This window comes from Protopterus annectens, chromosome 7.part0 (genome assembly GCF_019279795.1).
Source record: "Protopterus annectens isolate FY-2018-M chromosome 7.part0, PAN1.0, whole genome shotgun sequence".
Taxonomy (NCBI): domain Eukaryota; kingdom Metazoa; phylum Chordata; order Ceratodontiformes; family Protopteridae; genus Protopterus; species Protopterus annectens.
This window is the reverse complement of record NC_056739.1, coordinates 1,552,922,017-1,552,942,321: the sequence shown is the minus strand read 5'-3', so window position 1 is coordinate 1,552,942,321 and position 20,305 is coordinate 1,552,922,017.

Below are 20,305 nucleotides of genomic sequence, written 5' to 3'. Positions count from 1 at the left end.
TGCAAAACACAAACCATAAATCTTATACTTAGTGTTAAATGTCTGGTGTACATACATATATATACATACAAATGTTTCAAGCATGGGCATTAAAGCCCTTCTAGCTTGCCAATATGCCAAAACACTTGTTCCCATAGTAAATGTCCAGGCTGTTCTTAAAAATATCTAAACTAGTACTTGCTTTATTGTAATTTGGTAGTCTGTTCCAAGCATCAGCTACTCTGTCAGAGAACCAATTAGTACACTTCTCATTCCTATAGAATCTTCTACATAGGTTATCTGATGATTCTCTAGTACTTTTTGATAACTCCAAACATTCCCAGAGGTAGATGTCCCTAAATGTCGTATATACCTGAATAAGATCTCCTCTTAAATATCTGTAAGAGACACTGTACAAGTTCAGATATGTTAGTCTTTCATAATAACTTAGATTTTCACATCCATGGATGCCCTTAGTATATTTCCACTGTACTCTTTCCAGTTTATTTATGCTTGTTTTCCTATAGGGTTTCCATATTGTTATTCCATACTCAAGTTTGGGTCTAATGTAACTAACAAACAATGACTTAATTGTGTTTGATTTCCTAGACTTTATAAATCTTTTTATACAACCTATAGTCCTATAACTATCATTAGCCAATTGGTTGATATGATTAGAAAAACTCATAGCTGAATCTACCCATATACCCAGGTCCTTAAACGAGTCTACAGTTTCAATCACTGTGTGCTGTATTAAATATTCACCTTTCAGTTTATGTCTCTCAAATCTCATATGCTTAGTTTTTGATGTATTTATCAACATATTATTCTCCTGTGCTCAAATGGTTAATTTAGTCAAATTATTTTGCAGACATGCCTTATCCGTAACACTTGTAATTAGTTTACCCAATTTCAGGTCGTCAGCATATAGACTGTAGAACACCTCAGATGAAAAAGTAAGGTCTGAAAGATACAATCTAAACAAGTAAGGGCCTAGTACAGAGCCTTGTGGGACAGCTTGACTGTAACCAAGGATTTCACCTGTCCAGTTGGTGTGTGATACTTGCCATGTCCTATTTGTAAGCCATGCAGCTATCCATCTTATCAACAGTGCATCAGTACCTAGTTGTACTAATTTATTGATCGGTGTTTTGTGCATGACCCTGACAAATGCTGAAGTTAAATCTATATAAATCACATCACAGCACAATTTTTAATTCATAGCTATTATTATATTGTTAAAGAACATCATGTTACAGGTGGTAATAGATCTATTTTCAACATATGCATGCTGATATATGGTTTCAAGTCCCAACCTATCCATTTCTGACAACAGCTTATCCAATATTTCCTTCTCCATTATTTTTCCACAACATGAAAGTAGACTTAAGGGTCTATGTGATTCTAGGTTTGTCCTACTCCCCTTTCCCTTAAAGACAGGTTTAATAAGTGCATGTCTCCAATCTTGAGGAATCTCCCCATATTTATATGACCTAGTGAATAATAGATGTAATGGCAGTGTAAGTTGTTGCTTAAGTGTTCTCAGATCATTGTTACTTATTCTGTCTCCTCCCTGTGCTTTGTTTTGATCCAGTTTGCACAGTTCTTTTTCAATATAATCTAATTTGATTCCAGTATCTGGGGTTACCTGGATGTCCCTAGGACAACTTACCACCCCTTTTGTGGAGCCAAACTGTTTTGCATAAGATTTTGTAACTATATCTACAATCTGTTGTGTCTGTGAATAAATTTTAGAATCTGCACGCAGTTTATCAATTTGTGTATCTTTACTCCTTCCACATCTTATGTATCTATAAAAGGGTTTCCTATTATGCTCAATATCTTTATATAAAATTTCTTCAAATTTTTCTTGATCTTGTCTAACACTATGCTTAATCTGTTTGTCCAGCTTGTTTATTTCAGTTTTCAAAGTTGTAGTTCGACCTGTCTTCCATTTCTTATATTTTTTGTCTCTCATCTTAATCAGGTATCTTGTTCTTATGGAAATATACCCCCCTGATGTTGCGTACCTAGATTCTGATGTTAAACCTTTTTTGACTTTTTGCACTCAAACAATTTCTCTTTCAAAACTTTCCACATTCCATCTGCAGTTTTTTCACTGAACACCTCACTCCATTTAGTTTTATATAGTAACTGTTTTGCTTCCCTATAATCTGTAATTAACCTTCTGTGCATTGGCTTAGATTTCAGTTTGGCAGAATTATCTAGCAACAAATTAACCTTGTAGTTAGGAGTTTGGATTCAGAGTAAATTCTTTATAAAATCATACAATTTAGGAGAAACATTTGTTGTCCTTTGATACACCATATTTGCATCTACAATTAGCTGTTCAGAGGGAAACTGTCTGAAGTGCCATAGTGTCTCATAAAACCATATCCAGATTCAGACTACTGACCACCACACTGAACTACTGAATTAGCTTAATTTTCATTCTTCTTCCCAAATTTGTAGGGAAACACCCTTGAAGAGCCATAGCTGATGTTTCATACACATTGATCAGACAGAGAGAAATGTTATTTTGCGTGCAATTATTTATCTGTGGGCATTCATCCTAATTCTGAATGTCTGCCCTATCTCTCTTATATAACCTGTTCTGGACATTTCCTGCATTTTATTAGAGAAACCACTTTTTTAGAAGTGTGTATAAAGGAATCATGTGCTTTGAAGCTGCTGTTCTGTGAAATTGTTATGTTGGTAGCAATATAAATCATCTGATATGTTTTTCACCTTGGATGAGTGCAAGGTTTTGTGTCATATTTTGACTGCAGTATGTTCTGGTCTAAGTGTGCTTCTCTCAAGAAGCTTCTTTAGATTTGGAGGATGTTGAAAGCCAAGCCTTCTCCATAACCCCACCTATATACATAAGGTATGTAAACACCCTTTCAGTAATAGTACCACTAAACAAGACTCACAAACACATGTGCACAAACAACCACACATGCATGTATAAAACTAAACCACTCCCTTTCCATAACTCCTACTCTAGCTATAACAAACAGACACTTGCACATGCAGATGTACATACACACACACACACACACACACACACACACACACACACACACACACACACACACACACACACACACACACACACACACATCAGTAAAGCTATCATTATCCATAGACCCTAACTCTTACTTACCTTAATCTAAGAGAACTTGTATACACATAGACTCAGCCCCAGTGCAGAAACTGTCAGTTTTAGTTTTAGCATCCCAACCCATTCCCACTTACCTTCATTTGATAAAAACAATTTTTGCAGGGTAAAAGACCTTAGTTTTTTTGCAGGGGCAAGCCCCCCCTGCAACCCCATCACCCTGAGCTAGTTGTGTTTGCTAACTGTGAAATAGCACAACAGCATGATAAAGGCAAATTCCCTTATCCCCACTGTAAAGCGATCTCATAGTGAAAAAGCTGGCACTTTTTGATTAGCTGTACTAGCTTTTTTACTTGTTGATGAAAAGACATGTTGATGAAAGGTAGTGCACACTCGCACATGTTGTGCATGTGTCTGTATATGTGCATGCACAAATATCAAGCTTCACAAAGAACACTAAGTCTTAAGCTTCACAGCCTAACCTATGAACCTAAGTGACAGCACCCCAGTCATATTATTATGTCCATAAGGTTATAAGACCTGCAGACAGACCTACTATTAAGTGATTACGTATTCAACTATCATCTAATATAATGATGTTAATTTATTTAAAAGTTTTAAAAGAGTAATGCAAAGGCATGGTTATCTGTTAATGTTTTAATGAGTTTATTTTTTTATAGATAAGACAGATATGAGGATTTTGAAATAAATCCATTTCTATTTATGACAGCACATGTATATGTATCCCTGCATATAAAAATGATATTTCAAATTAAATGTGATGGGAGCATTGCCAACAACAGTTTTGCTGTGAATTTATCATGATTATGTAATATCCTTAAGTTTAGCTTTACTGAAAATGCAGTGGTTGATAAGAAGTATACTGTAGCTGTTTTAATTTGAAAAGGAATGACTTTCAGTGTGTCATTGGTGTGAACAGAACCTGAGTCTAGAATAAAAAGTGTTGTTGCAATGTAATAAAGAATTGATCCATGTAACTTGATGCTGGGGCCTGGCCTTTTACTTTCTATAAATAGTCAGGATTCACTCATATTTAAAGAAATAGCTTAGTATGTCATTCAGAAACTTGACCATGAACAGGATGCTCCTATAAAGAGATTCAATGGCTAAGCATTCATTTACATTTGTTAATTCATGGAAAACTTGTCATGTTTTAGAAAGTGTATTCTCCACATAGAAATGCTACTACCATTCATGAATGATTCAAAGAGTGAGTACGCAATAGAGATCAATTAAGTGTGCATCAAGAAATAAAATTCAGAAAGTAAAGATTCCTTCAGAAAGCATGATCTAAATTATGTGCGTTTCATGCACTGGCTCATTAGTGGTCTGCGTAGGATCATAGGAGGTTACTAGGCTAATGGCCCTGGGGCCCTTACAAGCCTAACCAAGAGTTTATCCCCAAAAAAGAAACCTCAGTTAGCACCTGTCACTTCTGTCAATGAGGGAAACAGGTTGAACCCCTGGGACAAATGTGTGGTTTCCCATCCACTCATCAACACTGAGCTTGAAGAGGGTCAGTGACGTACTCTGTTTGACATATATGGGGAGTCTATTCCAGAGATGGGGCAGCCTGTGGAAGACAAACCTGTCTCTCCAGCAGATTTTGTTAATGTTGCATATTAGATTTAGGCCTTTCGATCAGGTAGTGCATGAGGAGTTAGACTTACGGATATGAAGAATCTCTAGTAGGGCCAGGTTTGAGATTGCCTTGTAGGCAAGATACAGATAAGCTCTGAGCAATCTGTAAGATACCAAGTAGAGTGATAGTGATTTGAGCCTGTCCACAAAGGACAGGTGTTGGAGGGCATGGATTCTCTTTGTGAGGTATTTCTATGGCCCTTCCAGCTGGTGCAGGTGTTTAAAGAGGTACATACCAAATGGGGCGTTGTACTCTATTATTGGCCTAATGAGGGAGGAGTACAGAGAAGTAATAACCTTCTTTTTCTGGATGCAATCCCTTTACTTATGAGATTAACCATGTAAAAGGCTTTTCTGACCACTGCTGCTACATGAAGGTCAAATGTGAGATTGTTGTCAATCTGTGTAACAAGGTCTTTCACTACAGGTTATGTGTTTAGGGGGTTGTCATTGATGTGATAATAGGTAGGGGCCGAGTTTTTGTTGAATGGTATGATAAAACATTTTTTTGCATTTAACTTAAGGCCGTGACTTTGACACCAGTAATTTGTTGCTGTGAGACCTTCTTGTAGTATGTTAACATCATTTGGGGAATCAATGACTGCGCTCAGCTTACAATCATCCACAAACCTGGTCAGCCACAGGCCTTTTGTCTTTGCCTGACCTCTGAGAAGTAGATACTAAACTGTAGGGGTCCCAGGACAGATCCCTGGGGAACACCACTAGTGAAATGTCTGCTGTCAGAGTGGAGTCACCTATTTTGACTATCGGTGAGCCAGTTGGCCACCCACCTAATGAGACAGGGATTTACACCAAGTTGTGTTAGTTTTTTGATAATGCTGGAGTGAGGGATTGTGTCAAAGGCTTTGACCAAGTCAGGGTAAGCTGTATGTACTGACTTTCTCTCATCCAGGGCCTTTGTGACAGTTTCAAAAAAGTCAACTTCAACAGGCAAGATCTGCCCTTGACAAATCCGAACTTGATGGGGTCAAGTGCTTGGAGATTGCCTATGTCCTTGTTTATGAGGTCCATAATAATATGCTCCATGGCTTTAGAGATCAGACTTGTCAAGCTAATGGAGGGATAGTTTCCAGTGTCAGTAGTGGCACCATCTTTGTGTAAGAGGATGACAGTGGCAGTTGTCCAGTCTGCTGGAATGAAATCTGTACTTAGGCTGTGGTTGAATAGGGTGCTCAATAGAGTGGCTAGTTCCTGCTGGTGATGGTGCAGAATACAGCCTGGAATATTATCAGGTCCCATGGAAGCTGTATTCTTTGCCTTGGATAGGGCCTTTAACACTTGATCTACAGAGATGTGAGGTGCGGAACAAGTATTGGGGATGTTGAATGGGCCTTTGGGGGAAGACAAGGGGGTGAAGTTTGCACAGAACCTATCTTCTAGCAGGTTGGCTAAGTCAACAGGATCAGTGTAAGTAGTACTGTTAAGAACTAATTTGGAACAAACCTGGGCTTTGCCATGGAGGTTCCTGACATAAATGAAGAAGGCTTTGTGGTTATCCTTTGTTTTGGAGGCTAGTTTCAATTCATAATTGGCTTTGGAGATTTTCACTAATGATTTAATTTGCTTGTTGAGGCTCAGGAGGGATTGTTTCCAATTGAGAATTTGTTGTTCTTTGTGTGAACCTGACCTGATGTTCAAATGCAAAAATTCTAAAAAGCTAAGCATTACAGTTTATTTAAGCAGTACTTTTTTGTGTGCTAGGCAATAGGTTATCAAAATAAATATACTTTCTTTGTTGAATTAAGGATGCCATGTGTGGAAAGAGCAAATATCAGACAAATCTTTAGTGTTCATCTGTAACATACAGGGATAGTTCCCTGACTATGTCCCAGGTAATGTAAATTCAGGTAGTGGCTTAGGGACTTGCTTATACATGCAGGGGATGATGGGCATAACTATTCTGGGGAAGGAGAAAGTGTGCATATTCAGGAGCACACACACAATTATCTGGATTTCCTTGCTGGGCAGAAACCACCACATGGTGCCTTTTTGGGGTTGGGGGTACATTCTTCTGATGTCACCCCTCCCCCTTTGAAAAGTGATGGATGTGCAGTGCTGACACCCATTGTACTCCCTCCATAAAGACGGTCACTGGATGTGCTCATGGCGATTAGGGCTTAAAGGCACAAAAAATAAATAAATAAATAAAACTGATGCTGCCCTAATAATTCTGTCTAATCAAACTTCTCACCAACAGAGAACAAATGGGGTGACTGACAGTTAGGGACCTGATGATCAAAGGCAGTGAGAGTGAAAAACATGCAAGAAAATGACAAAAGCCACACCAGTAGAGCTATAGCCGTTGTTTTGACTATCCCACACTTTGCTCTGCCTTTCTTGACTCCTTTTTTGCCTTTTGTATTTATCATCACATCAATTGTGTGATGCAGATATGCACATAGTTTCATAGTTTCATAGTATAGTACTAGGCTATCTGCCCTGGGGCATTTGTAAGCCTAGCCATAGTGATGTGGCTTTTGCCACCCCATGAAATGGTACAAAAAATGTACAGAATAAATTTAGAATACTGTGCCTCTGTCTAGTAGTGACAATGAAGGTCCCCTTATATAATAGAATTAGTTTACTGTGCCCCTGTCTAGCAGTGACACAGATGTGACCCCTGGTGTAAACTTACGATCTCCCATCCACTCATCAAGATTTCTCTTGAAGAGAGTCAGTGAGGGGCTCTGCCTAATACAAACTTGTTCCAAAGCATGGGAAGCCTCTGGGTTATGAATCTATCCCTCCATCATGTCCTATTCATACTTGTGCCGAGGTTTAAGTCTTTAGCTCTCGTGGTCCTGACGGATTTGGATTTTTTGAGGTGGAGCATGTCCATCAGATCCTGATTGGACATGGCCTTGTACGTCAGGCAGAGATCACCTCTGAGCAGGCGGTATGCTACTGAATAGAGCTGACGTTTCTTTAGTCTGGCAGAATAAGACATATGTTGGAGACCCTTGATCCTCTTGGTGAGGTACTTTTGTGGTCTCTCCAGCTGTTGCAAATGCCGGGTGAGGTACATACCAAATGGGGCATTGTACTCAATCATGGGTCTGATGAGGGAGGAGTATAGGGGTACAATGACATCCTTGGATCTGGATGTGAATCCCTTCATGATGAGGTGTGCAAGGTAGAATGTTTTTCTAACCACTTTGGCAATGTGGGTGTCAAATGAGAGGTCGCTGTCGACTTGGGTCCCTAGGTCTCTGATTACTTTTTCCGTACTCAGTGGGTTGCTGTCTATGTGATAATTTGTGGGTACTTTGTTTTCCCAAAGGGGATGACTATACATTTTTTGGCATTTAGTTTAAGGCCATGACTCCGGCACCAGTTGTCCATTTCTGTGAGGCCTTTTTGTAGGATGTATGTGTCCGCTGGTGTATCGACTATGGCACCTAGTTTGCAGTCATCTGCGAACTTTGTCAGCCACAACCCTCCCATGTTTGCTTTGACATCTGAGAAATAAATGCCGAACAAGAGGGGTCCCAGGACAGATCCCTGTGGGACACCACTTGTGACTGGCTTTGAGTCTGACATTGCTCCAGCGATTTTAACTTTATGGGTTCTGTCCTTTAGCCAGTTTGCAACCCATCTAGTGACATAAGGGTTTACATTTAAGCTGTTGAGCTTATCTATGATGCCTGAGTGGGGTATTGTGTCAAAGGCCATAGCCAAGTCCAGGTAGGCTGTATGGACTGCTTTGCCCTCATCAATGGCTCTAGTGACTGTTTCGAAAAAGTCAACCAGGTTCAAAAGGCAGGATCTGCCCTTTACAAAGCCGAACTGGGTGGGGTCAAGTGTCTGTAGGTCCCCTATGTCTCTGTTTATGAGTTCCATAATGATTCTTTCCATAGCTTTGCAGACCAGGCTGGTTAAGCTTATGGGGCGGTAGTTCCCAGGGTCTGTAGAGGTACCCCCTTTGTGGAGTGGGACCACATCTGCTCATTGTTGTGGTATCTGGCATGTATTTTTTTCCTGACCACCCCAGGATGAGTCCATATTGCACAGAAATGATGATTACAGAAAAAATGCCGTCTAGAAGCAGTGACTTTATAAATGGTGACATTCTGTTAGTTGTGGTAAACAGAACACTACAGTTTGTAAATTCATGTCTAGATTACTGAGTCAGTCTTTAGCTGTCCAGGCAGTCCCAAAAAGGAAGGAGGTTATAGGTGGGACCCTACATTGAATTTGGCCACTATACACACCACAGTCGAATGATTATGATTTTAATTACTCATACTAGCCATTAAAACCTGATGCACAACACATGGCCATTCCTCCAAATCCTACCTGCAATAGAAGCCCTAATCTTCACATCCAAAAATCATGCACACACATTATTGTAGTATGACTAAAATCTCTCTTATATAGTAAGAAACATTTAACACTTAGAAGATAAACTAGTCCTAACTCTGCAATGCTGCACACATACACGTTCTTGATGAATATTATATTATCATGTCAGCATATATGTGTGTGTGAGAGGGGGTATGCATGTCAGCATATTATATTTATCTATAAATATAGATATATAAAATAAAGATAAGCAATATGAAGAAGCCCACTGAAGTACTCTTACTGTAGAAAGACATAGATAAAGTAGGACACCAATGCAGTCAAGACGGCCAAGGTACATATATTAAAGAAACCATTATGATGAAGTCCAAGTTGTTGTTGCTTGTCTTTCGGCTTTTTCCTGGTAAGGGGCTGCCACAGCGGAACTCCGGTCCACCAATGATTGGCAGTAGATTTTTATGAAATGCCGAGGTGCCAGCTCGACGCCCAACCTTCAACGAAGGAATGCCCATTTACGCACGCATGTCTTTCGAACACTACCCAACCACGGGGAGGACATGCAGACTCCACACAGTAGGCACTCCCAAGCCAAGCCGAGAATCAAATGGGAGAACCTCTTGCTGTGAGGTAACAATGCTACCGCCATACCACCGGGAAACTATTGTATGTTTTAATAAAATGACATGTAAAAACAGTAGATAAGTGCTTTTGGATTCTTAAACTGATCCTTCATCAGATCTTTTAAATCATTGGTATTTGCAGCATTTTATCTGATTAAACAGCCAATCAGAATTGTTATTTCAGGCAAGAATTCCCTCAAAGTCTAATGCCTCACAGTTCCAATACTTGTTCAATCAGATGTGTCATTTTAACGTATGCCCCTTCAGGGCTTATTTTAATGGATAATTCATATTAAGTCCAGAGTTTTATATGCCTGCAAATTACCTGTTCAGGACATTTCTGCCAATTCAGTGACATTGTTAATATCACCTTCCCTTGCATTTACTTTCACAGTTTGCAGTACCCTGAAATTTATGGCCTGCATTTTCTTTAATGTTTCATCAATGGATTCTTAAGACTGGCCAATTTTATGTTGCTCATATCCTTTGAAATTCTTTCTTTTAGCTGCTTCACAGTTTTTCCAACATAGAATGCTAATACATCTCTTATCTCCTTTGACTTCTATGACATCCTTTCATTATGACAGAATGACATACTTAGGAAGTTTCAATAACCATGACACAAAAGTCTCTTTGAAGCAACTTAAGTAAACCATTGAAAAAATAGCACAGGCACAGACTAGGAAACAAAAAACACTTGAAAAGCAAACACCAGGAACCTGCTTTACCATCACATAAACAAACTCAAATGAAAATGATTCTCACTGTAGTAAGATAAAACCACCAATGACCACTTGATAAAACCAACTCATATTTAATAAATGATCTAAAACTAATCACTTTCATCCAAAAACATATAAGGGACTTCTTCAGAGTTAAAAATGTAACCATGCAGCAAGTTTAAATAAGGTTAGCATGAGTCCACCCTCTCTTGATGTATTAGTCAATACAAGATTAATTGATTAATTAACAACTTAAACATTATTAATTATGCAAAAATTATTAATAAATTAATTAAATACATTAGTGTTGTAGCATAGTATTTAAACCTCTTTCCTTCACACACACACACACACACACACACACACACACACACACACACACACACACACACACACACACACACACACACACACACACACACCAAACAACAATAATAACAGACTATGGACAAAATGAAGATAGAGGTCTGGTGCAGACTAGGGCGACTCCCCACACAGCTCGAACAACAACTGGAAAACGAAGAAGTATGTAGCAAGAACTACACAGTTACATCCCCAGATTTTATTACGTGAAAAAACACCAAATACATCCACAGGTTAAGCGCTTTCAACTGCATACATCACAGTCTTCATCAGAACCAGATAGCTACATAATTACCCTGTTTAAATACAATTGTCTTGAAAAAAGGCGCCAAATTAATTAAAGTTATAGCACTTCATTAAACATTTAAAAATGCATTTTGAATGTATATCTATTCAACCAAGTTACTAATTAAAAAGATACTAATTAAAAAGATAGAATATGCAATAGTGTCATAAAAATATATATATATAATGGTATCATAAGCATAATATAGAAACTTAATACTATTAAAATATTAATATATATAACCATTAAAATGTAAAATTAAAAATATAAGAATGTTACTTTAAATGTATGTGCATATGTAAATATAAGTAAATATAAGTAAATATTAAATATAAATACTGCTTAGCCTAATATTAAAAACGGCTTTAAACTAATACTATCATTAATACCAGGTGATCTAGTGGCATCAGTATGTATTTGCCACTTGCTTTCTTTCAATGCTAAGGACGTTTTCCAGTCTCCTCCATACGGTAGACTAATAACCTGGTCAATGATTGCAAATTTGAATAAATGCTCCCCACCTTTCTCATGCATGTGTCTATATAACGCGTTGTTCTTGTCTTGAACCTGTATTTTATAATAATGTTCATAAATACGTTTTTTCAATTGCCTCTCTGTTTTACCTATGTAAAATGCAGGGCAGGCCAAACAGGTAGCAAGATATGCTACCTGTTTGGTGTTGCAATTGCCTGCCCTACATCTCACAAATGTGTTGTTAATGTCCGTCAGTCTGATATATTCAACTTCATTAATACGGCTACATTGGTTACATGTTCCACATTTTTTGGTAACAGTTACTTTAGTATTATTTCCTTTTCCATAATTATCAGCTCTTTCTAATAGTCTTTTCAAATTAGGGGCTGTTTTATACACAAAAGATGGTAAACTCCCTAATTTAGTACCAATGTGGTTAGAAGTCGCTATCAGATCCCAATGTCTGCATATTATATCCTTTATGTAATTTACATAAGGTGTGTACATTAACACACACACTCTGTTGAAGACAGCATCTTTAGTATCATCTTTCAATTTGACCAAGTTTTGATTAAATTTACCCATCAATGGCTTATATTTTATACCCCACTGTTTGGAGACATAGTTCGTAGTGTCCTGTAACATTCTCACTGGATATCCCCTATCTTTAAACATCCTAAAAATCATCTGCAATTCAACATCCATAGCTGCCCTAGTAGATGACATACGTGCTGCCCTAATACATTGCCCTTTAACAACATTTTTAAAAATATATGATGGATGATTACTGTTATACTGAATGTAATCATTTGAGAAGGTTGTTTTCCTATATATCCTTGATGTAAAACCTTCATCCGTGTGGCTTATAAATGTGTCTAAATACACAATACCTTCCCTACTAGAATTGTATGTAAACTTTAAGAATTGTGTGGTACTATTTATATACTCCATAAATTCACCTATGGTCTCCTTATTACCCTTCCATAATATAAATAAATCATCAAGATATCTAGCATAAAATGCTATATCTCTATAAAATCTACTTTTAAATAAAAATTCTGATTCCCATTCCAACATTACAAGGTTGGCAAAAATGGGGGCACAAGATGCCCCCATGGCAACACCCTTGCTCTGCCTGAAATATTCGCCTTGGAATGTAATGTAATTATGGTCAAGTACTAAGGCCATCATGTCCGTTATTAAACAGATCTTATCCCAACTTAATTCAGAAAATTTTCTCAGACTGTTACAAAAGTATTCTAATCTGATATCCTTAGGTATACTGGAAAATAGGTCTATAACATCTATTGTCAGATAAGTCAGATCTATATTCCACAACTCGGGTGTTAGTTTGCCTAAAAAGTTCCAAGAATCAATCATTAAATGTGGGATATTCCTATACACGTGTTTTGTCCATCTATCAATAACCACCCCTATGTTAAATGTTTTTGATTTAGAACCCGAAATAATAGGTCTAAAAGGGGGGTTATCTATAGATTTGTGGACCTTAGGTATACCAATAATTTTGGCCAAAATAGGATATTCAATTTTCATATACATGTATATTTCATTTGTGATTCTATCATCCAATAAGTATTCTTCTAAGGCCAAGTCTATTCTTTTATATCCAATATTTATTTGATTGATATAAACTTCCTCATAGTTACCGGACTCATGCAAAATGTTGCATATTTGCATATTATAGTCTAACGTATGGTAAACTACGATACCTCCCCCCTTATCAGGCTTCATAATCCTTATATCATTATTATGTATCAACTGATTCAGACAATTCCGTTCATTTACAGTTAAATTATCCTGATATGTATTGTTAAATGTATTATCTTTTTTATTTCTAGTTATTTTATTAAGCCAATATATATCTTTACACACCATTTTTTCAAATTGTGCTATATACAAATTTGATACTGGGACATATGAACTCTTTTTCCTAAGTTCATTATTCCTAATAATATCTCTATTAGTATCACTTTGTCCAAATTGTAACGCTAAATTCAACCTTCTACAGTAAAATTTAATCTCCTTGATAGTGTCCACTAAATTAATACCTGTAGTGGGAACAAATTTCATACCTTTACTTAACAGTTGAACCAGTTCCTTACTAATATCCAAATCTGTGTAGTTAAATACATTGACACCATTATGTGTACTTAATATACGAGTACCATCCTCATTACAAGTAATGGCATCAACTTCAACATCCATAACATTTCTCTGTTTAATACCATCGTCAAGCTGGATCTCAATTAACTGTTGTGTATTATTACTATTAAGGGGGTAAGATAACAATTCAGGCTCCTTACTCACGATATCATTTATCTTGCTACTCTGTTCCACTGACTGCACTGCCTCTTTGGTGCCGGAAAAAATCTTCCCCCTTGAAAATTCTCTTCTCTTTCCATACTTGTTAATCTGTTTCTATTACTCATATATCTCTCTTTATGTGTATTGCCTCTATCCTGTGGCCATACATAAGCTCTATTATTTTGATATGCTTCTATATCTCGTTGTATCTTATGTTTATGATACCATTATATATATATATATTTTATGACACTATTGCATATTCTATCTTTTTAATTAGTATCTTTTTAATTAGTAACTTGGTTGAAAAGATATACATTCAAAATGCATTTTTAAATGTTTAATGAAGTGCTATAACTTTAATTAATTTGGCGCCTTTTTTCAAGACAATTGTATTTAAACAGGGTAATTATGTAGCTATCTGGTTCTGATGAAGACTGTGATGTATGCAGTTGAAAGCGCTTAACCTGTGGATGTATTTGGTGTTTTTTTTCACATAATAAAATCTGGGGATGTAACTGTGTAGTTCTTGCTACATACTTTTCTTCATTTTCCAGTTGTTGTTCGAGCTGTGTGGGGAGTCGCCCTAGTCTGCACCAGACCTCTATCTTCATTTTGTTGCAGTTGTGGGTTACATTGTTGCTTGCTAGACTATGGACAAGATTTAAAATGCAGTAGATAAATTAACTAAAGACATAAGTAAATACAAAATATCACAGAGAATATATGTGTATATATATATATATATATATATATATATATATATATATATATATATATGTGTGTGTGTGTATATATATATATATATATATATATATATATATATATATATATATATATATATATATGGATCACTATCACTTTGCCGACAGTTCAAATCTCAGAAAACGTAATGGCCGAGACCATATCGCCGAAGATTTGAATTGCCGAAAAAGTGAGAAAAACACAGAACAACTTACCTATATATTTTTGCAACCCCCAAACCACCTACAAATTAATTATACCAACTCCTCAATTGCACTACAGTGAGGAAAATGACAAATCCCTGGTTCTGCACTGTACGGTGATTCCAAATACACAATTGTCGGCAATTCAAATTTTTGGCGATATGGTCTCGGCCATATCATCTTTGGAGATTTGAACTTTTGACAATGTGATAGGGATATATATATATATATATATAGGTATTCCTAGCAAGTAAGTGCTTTTAATTTCAAAAGACTACTAATAGAAATGTGCCTATGTTTTTGTACTCAGTGACATATGGAATAAACTTGCTTTAGTCATCACAGATATTAAAAGTTGGAAGATTTGAAAGTTTATGAGAAACAAAATGCATTTTTTTGTGATTAATCAGGGTGGTAGGACCTTTGTTTAAAGTAAAAGTATATCATCTGCATAAGGAGTGAGGGTAACACCAGATAAGCTTTTTGGCAATGCCATTTATAAATAAGGAACGATTTGGGGACCTAATACAGAGCCTTGTGGGACTCCAATATTAAGGATACCAATAGCTGACAGTTGTTGAAGTGAACTTGAAATGACTTGTTCCAAAGGTAGTTATAAAAAAATAGTCTATAATTTTTTCCTGAGTATTATATGTGTGTAATTTAGCCAGTTTGTGTCTGACAGTTTTCAAAGGCATATGTCATATCCAGGAAAAATACCTGTAGTTATGAGACCATCATTCATGTTACTGTGATAGTGTATATAGATGAAAGTAAAGCTGTAAACATTATGCTAAAGGTGCTAAAACCATTTTTGAAGCCATGTTGTAAATGAAAGAGGGGCCCATAGCTATTACTGTACTTTAGGAGTTTTTTGTTTATAGAAAAGTTTTTTGAATATTTTAGCAATAGGACAAAAGGCAGAGACTGGGCAAAAGTCTGTAATTGTCATGGGTTGGGGGTTCTTAAGTAGTGGGATAATGATGGCATGCTTCCAGGAAGGTGATACTTTCATATTAGGAGAGTGAGAGGTTATAAATGAGTATTAGGGATTTGGCTATTTTCTCTATTGCTTTTCTAAGGAAAGTTGGATGAAGAGAAGGGAATTTTGCAGATGAGGTTTTTAGAATCAGCAGCAGCTGTTTAGTTTCTACTTCAGAGATTGCAGTGAAGTGAAATCTCACAGCATGTTCGGCAAGTGGATAGAATTGTGATTTGCTGTTAATTTGCATTGGTTAGCAGTTGAAGCTACAGACAGGAAATGTATTTGCAATGTTTTCTAAAGCTGAAATGATAAAGTTTCTGTATTACTCTACAGGGTTGTTGTGAGAATTAGAGCAATTAACATGCTGTGTGGTGTTGGAAGGTTGTCCTATAAGGAGCTTGATTTAATTCCAGAAGTTTGGGAATTTCTGGTTTGTTTTGCTCTTAGGCACAGGGATTTGGTTGCTTTAGAATTAATTCTGCATTTTTTTCTGGATCCAAAGGAAATGACATAACAAAGGATTAGTAGGTTAAATGCTGTCAATGTACCTGGCATAAATTAATACTGCCTCTTTAAACCTGCTCTGAAACAAAGGGGTTTACAGCATTGATTTATTAATTTAATTTAATTCCTTACTTTAGCTTAATTGTATTATTGTCAGTATATAAGGTGTGTGTATGGAGTTTTTTAATTTAATTGAGTAAGTATGTATACATAAAAGCTTGTCTTATACTTATTATACTTATTACATTTTAATTCTTTTATTGGACGCTATTTTTGTTCTCTGTTTTTTGTTCTATTTTTGTTGGACAGATAGTGTTCCAGCAGTGTTTTATTATTTTTCTATTACTTTTTGAATTTTAAGCCTTGGGTTTGGCACCAGTCACTTGCCTGTGTTAATCCTTCTTGCAGGATGTTAGTTTACTGGGGGGATTCAATGACTGCTCCTAGTTTATAAACATTCTTAAAACTTGGTTAGCCAGAGGCCTTTGACATTGCCTTGGCTTCTGAGTAGTATATGCCACAAAGGAGTGGAGTCAGCACAGATTCCTGAAGGGCTCCACGAGTGACCGGCCTGGTTGTGGAGGTTGTCTCCACTATCCTAACTTCCTGGGTCCTATCTGAGAGCCATCTGGGTATCCAGTGTGTAACATATGGGTTTGTGTCTATATCCATGAGTTTGTTTACAATGCTTAAGTGGGGTATTGTATCAAATGTATTAGCCAGGTCAAGGTAGGCAGTATACACCAATTTGCCCTCATCCATTGCCTTGGTGACCTTCTTAAAGAAATCTACCAGGTTGAGTATGCATAATCTACCCTTGAACTAATAAAACTGGGTTGGATCCAGTGTATGAAGTTTTTTTATGTCCTTATTAACGGTTTCACTGATAATTCTTTCCATGGGTTTGCATATGAGGCTAGTCAGACACATGGGTCTGTAGTTACCAGGGTCCATTGATAGCCTACCCTTGTGCAGAGGGATGACCATTGCAGTTCTCCATTCACATGGCACAAAGCAAGTCTGGAGGCTATGGTTAAACTGTGACTCCAGTGGTCTAGACAGGTCATGTTCCAGGATATTTAGGAGGAATCTTGGGATGTTATCAGGGCCCGCTGATGCAGTGAGTTTGGCCTTAGAAAGTACACCTAGGACCTGCTCCCTAGTGAGAGCTGGGGAGGGGGTGGATTTGGTGATATTTCCTGTGAGAGACTGGGGAAAGGAGGTGGTAAAATTGGAGATTAATTGATGGAACCTTTATATAAACAAATGGTAAATTATATTGATTCTGCTTACTGCTTGGTGTGATGGATCTGAAGTGTTCTTAAGACACTCAGTCTTGCTGGCTGGATTCTGCTAAAATTCAAAGTCTGGTTATATTTGCATTCACAGTCTGTTGCATACAGAAACTTGCAGAATATACACTGATGAGAGAATATACTTTGCAGCATCAACTTTAGAGAGCAGTAACAAATAACTTTTTATAATAAACCAAACGGAACAATGTTGCAGTTTAAAGTACTGTTCCAACTTTACTTCTCATATAGTACAGATGATGTGAGAGATATAACATTTACCTTAGGACAAATGAGTCCCTACCATACCTCTAACATAACTGGATTTATACAGCTCTTTATATACACTTTTTAGTCATGCATAAACATATACATTTCCTCTTGATATTCTATTTGGGAGAATTGCTCATCCTGTAGAAACAATACTAAGCTTCCTTGTTTAAGAATGTCTTGTAAGAGACCATCTTTTCTGACAGTGTGAACATCCTGTAACAGTGTCCTGTTGTCCATGCAGAAAAACATGTTTTTGAGGAAACACATTGTCCTGTATTCTATTTGGATCTTTGTATAAGAACATCTGTTCTTGTGCCAATGCTGATAAGCATATCCTGTTTTCCATGCAGAAAAAACATATTTTTGAGGAAACACATTGTAAGAGATCAGCTTTTCTGACAGTGTGAACATCCTGTATTTTATTTGGATCTTTGTATTAAAACATCTGTTCTTGTGCCATGTCCTGTTTTTCATGCAGAAAAACATATTTTTGAGGAAACACATTGTCACAGTGTTATTGTCTAATCTTTAAAAGCAGATGTTACATTTTTGCTCTTGCATACATCCTGTTTTTAAGTCTGTAAGGGAAAAATGTCCATTCAGCAGGTTTCTTATTTTCCAAGCCATGGTCATTTAGTATGACTGCTGATCACATATTACTAAACTCTGTTTCTGCATTTAAGCAAGCTTTTTCTTTCAGCATATTTACAACATAATTAATTTCAGCCTTATATTCATAATATCTAACAATTCCCTCTGTTTTTAAACATACTCAAAACATTTTATATAGAAAACACATTAAGAAGCAAACCTATAGTCTTCTTTTCTTTAAAACAAGTTTATTGTTTTTATCATACAAAATAAATATCATAACAATTTTATACAAGCAATTAAAATAGAAATAGTTATAACATTCAATAAAATAACCAAAGTATTTACAAAGACATCCACTACAAATCAAATTAATTGATTAAACTATAATCTCATGCTATTGAGACTAAGATTTTTTTAACAGGTTTTGTAAAGTATCCCATATAATATAATAAGATGTTTTTCTAGTAGTTCTTGATTTTATTGTCATCAATTCCATATGACACACTTCAGTCATAACATTTTTAAATTCATTAAATGAAGGAGGGGTATCTGAAATCCAATTTCTGGTTATTATTTTTCTAGCCACTGCTAGAATAGACCATAATAAGGGAAGTTTAACTTTTTTAACACTTTTAGGAACAGGTGTGTTAAATAATATAAGTGATTTAGAAACAATGAAATTATCTGTGAAAAGGGCCTGCAAAAAATCATTGATTAACTTCCAATATTCCTTCAATTTTATACAGTCATAAAACATATGTGCCCAATCAGCATTTATTTCTACATTACATCTTTTACATAAGTTGTCTTTATTATTTATTTTATTCATCATTAAAGGTGTATAGAAGGATCTATGTAAAAATTTCCAAGTAAAAAGTCTCCAATCAATGGAAGAAGTAGCTTTATAAGCAGATTCCAATATATATTGTTTATCTTGTTGTTTTGGTGATTCACCATTAATGGAAATGAAATAATTCCAATAGGTATCTGAACTGTAATGAGTTTCTTCTCTGATAATTTTATGAATGTATGAGAGCTTACCTTTATCAGAAACTCTATGTTGTAAATTTAATATCAAGTAATCAATCAGTATTGGAACAGATTCTTTAATTGTTAAAGACATTAAATCAATTTTATTAATAAGATGTTGTCTAAAAGTCTGAATCTCTAACCAACATGTTTCTCTCAAATCAAATTCTTGCTTTAAGAAGTCTAAATTTTTTACTTTATTATCAGACAGCAACTGATACCAATACTTTAGATCATTCTCTGTGACTAAAAGAGTTCTTTCAGAGGTGGTTGACAAAAGCATACCTTGTGTATACATTATAGGAATAGAATAAAATTCCATTCCTTATACTTAGGATGCATGAATATAAAATTACGATAACTGATAATAATGTTTAATGGGTAACTAACTACATATTTTGGTGTAATGGATGAAGTACAAAATTCTTTTAGTAACCATAACATGGGGTTATTTACAATAATATTTTTATGTATTAAAGAGATTTTCATGAAGTGAATGCTAATTAGTTCCCAGTAATCTTTCCATCTTGCAACATATGACTGATCTATTAACAAAGTAATAACTTTTATAATAGAAGAGATAGTATATAGATTAAAGTCTGGAAATGAAATGCCCCCTTGAGACCAGCTATTAGTATATTTCTTTAATGCAATCCTAGGTCTATTAGGTGCCCATAAGAAATTTAACATTAGTGAATTCAATTTCTTAATAATTATTTTTGTAGGTGGGAGTATTATTGATTGTATTAAGTATAATATCTTAGGGAATACTATCATTTTAATAATTGTGAGTCTCTCTTCCATGG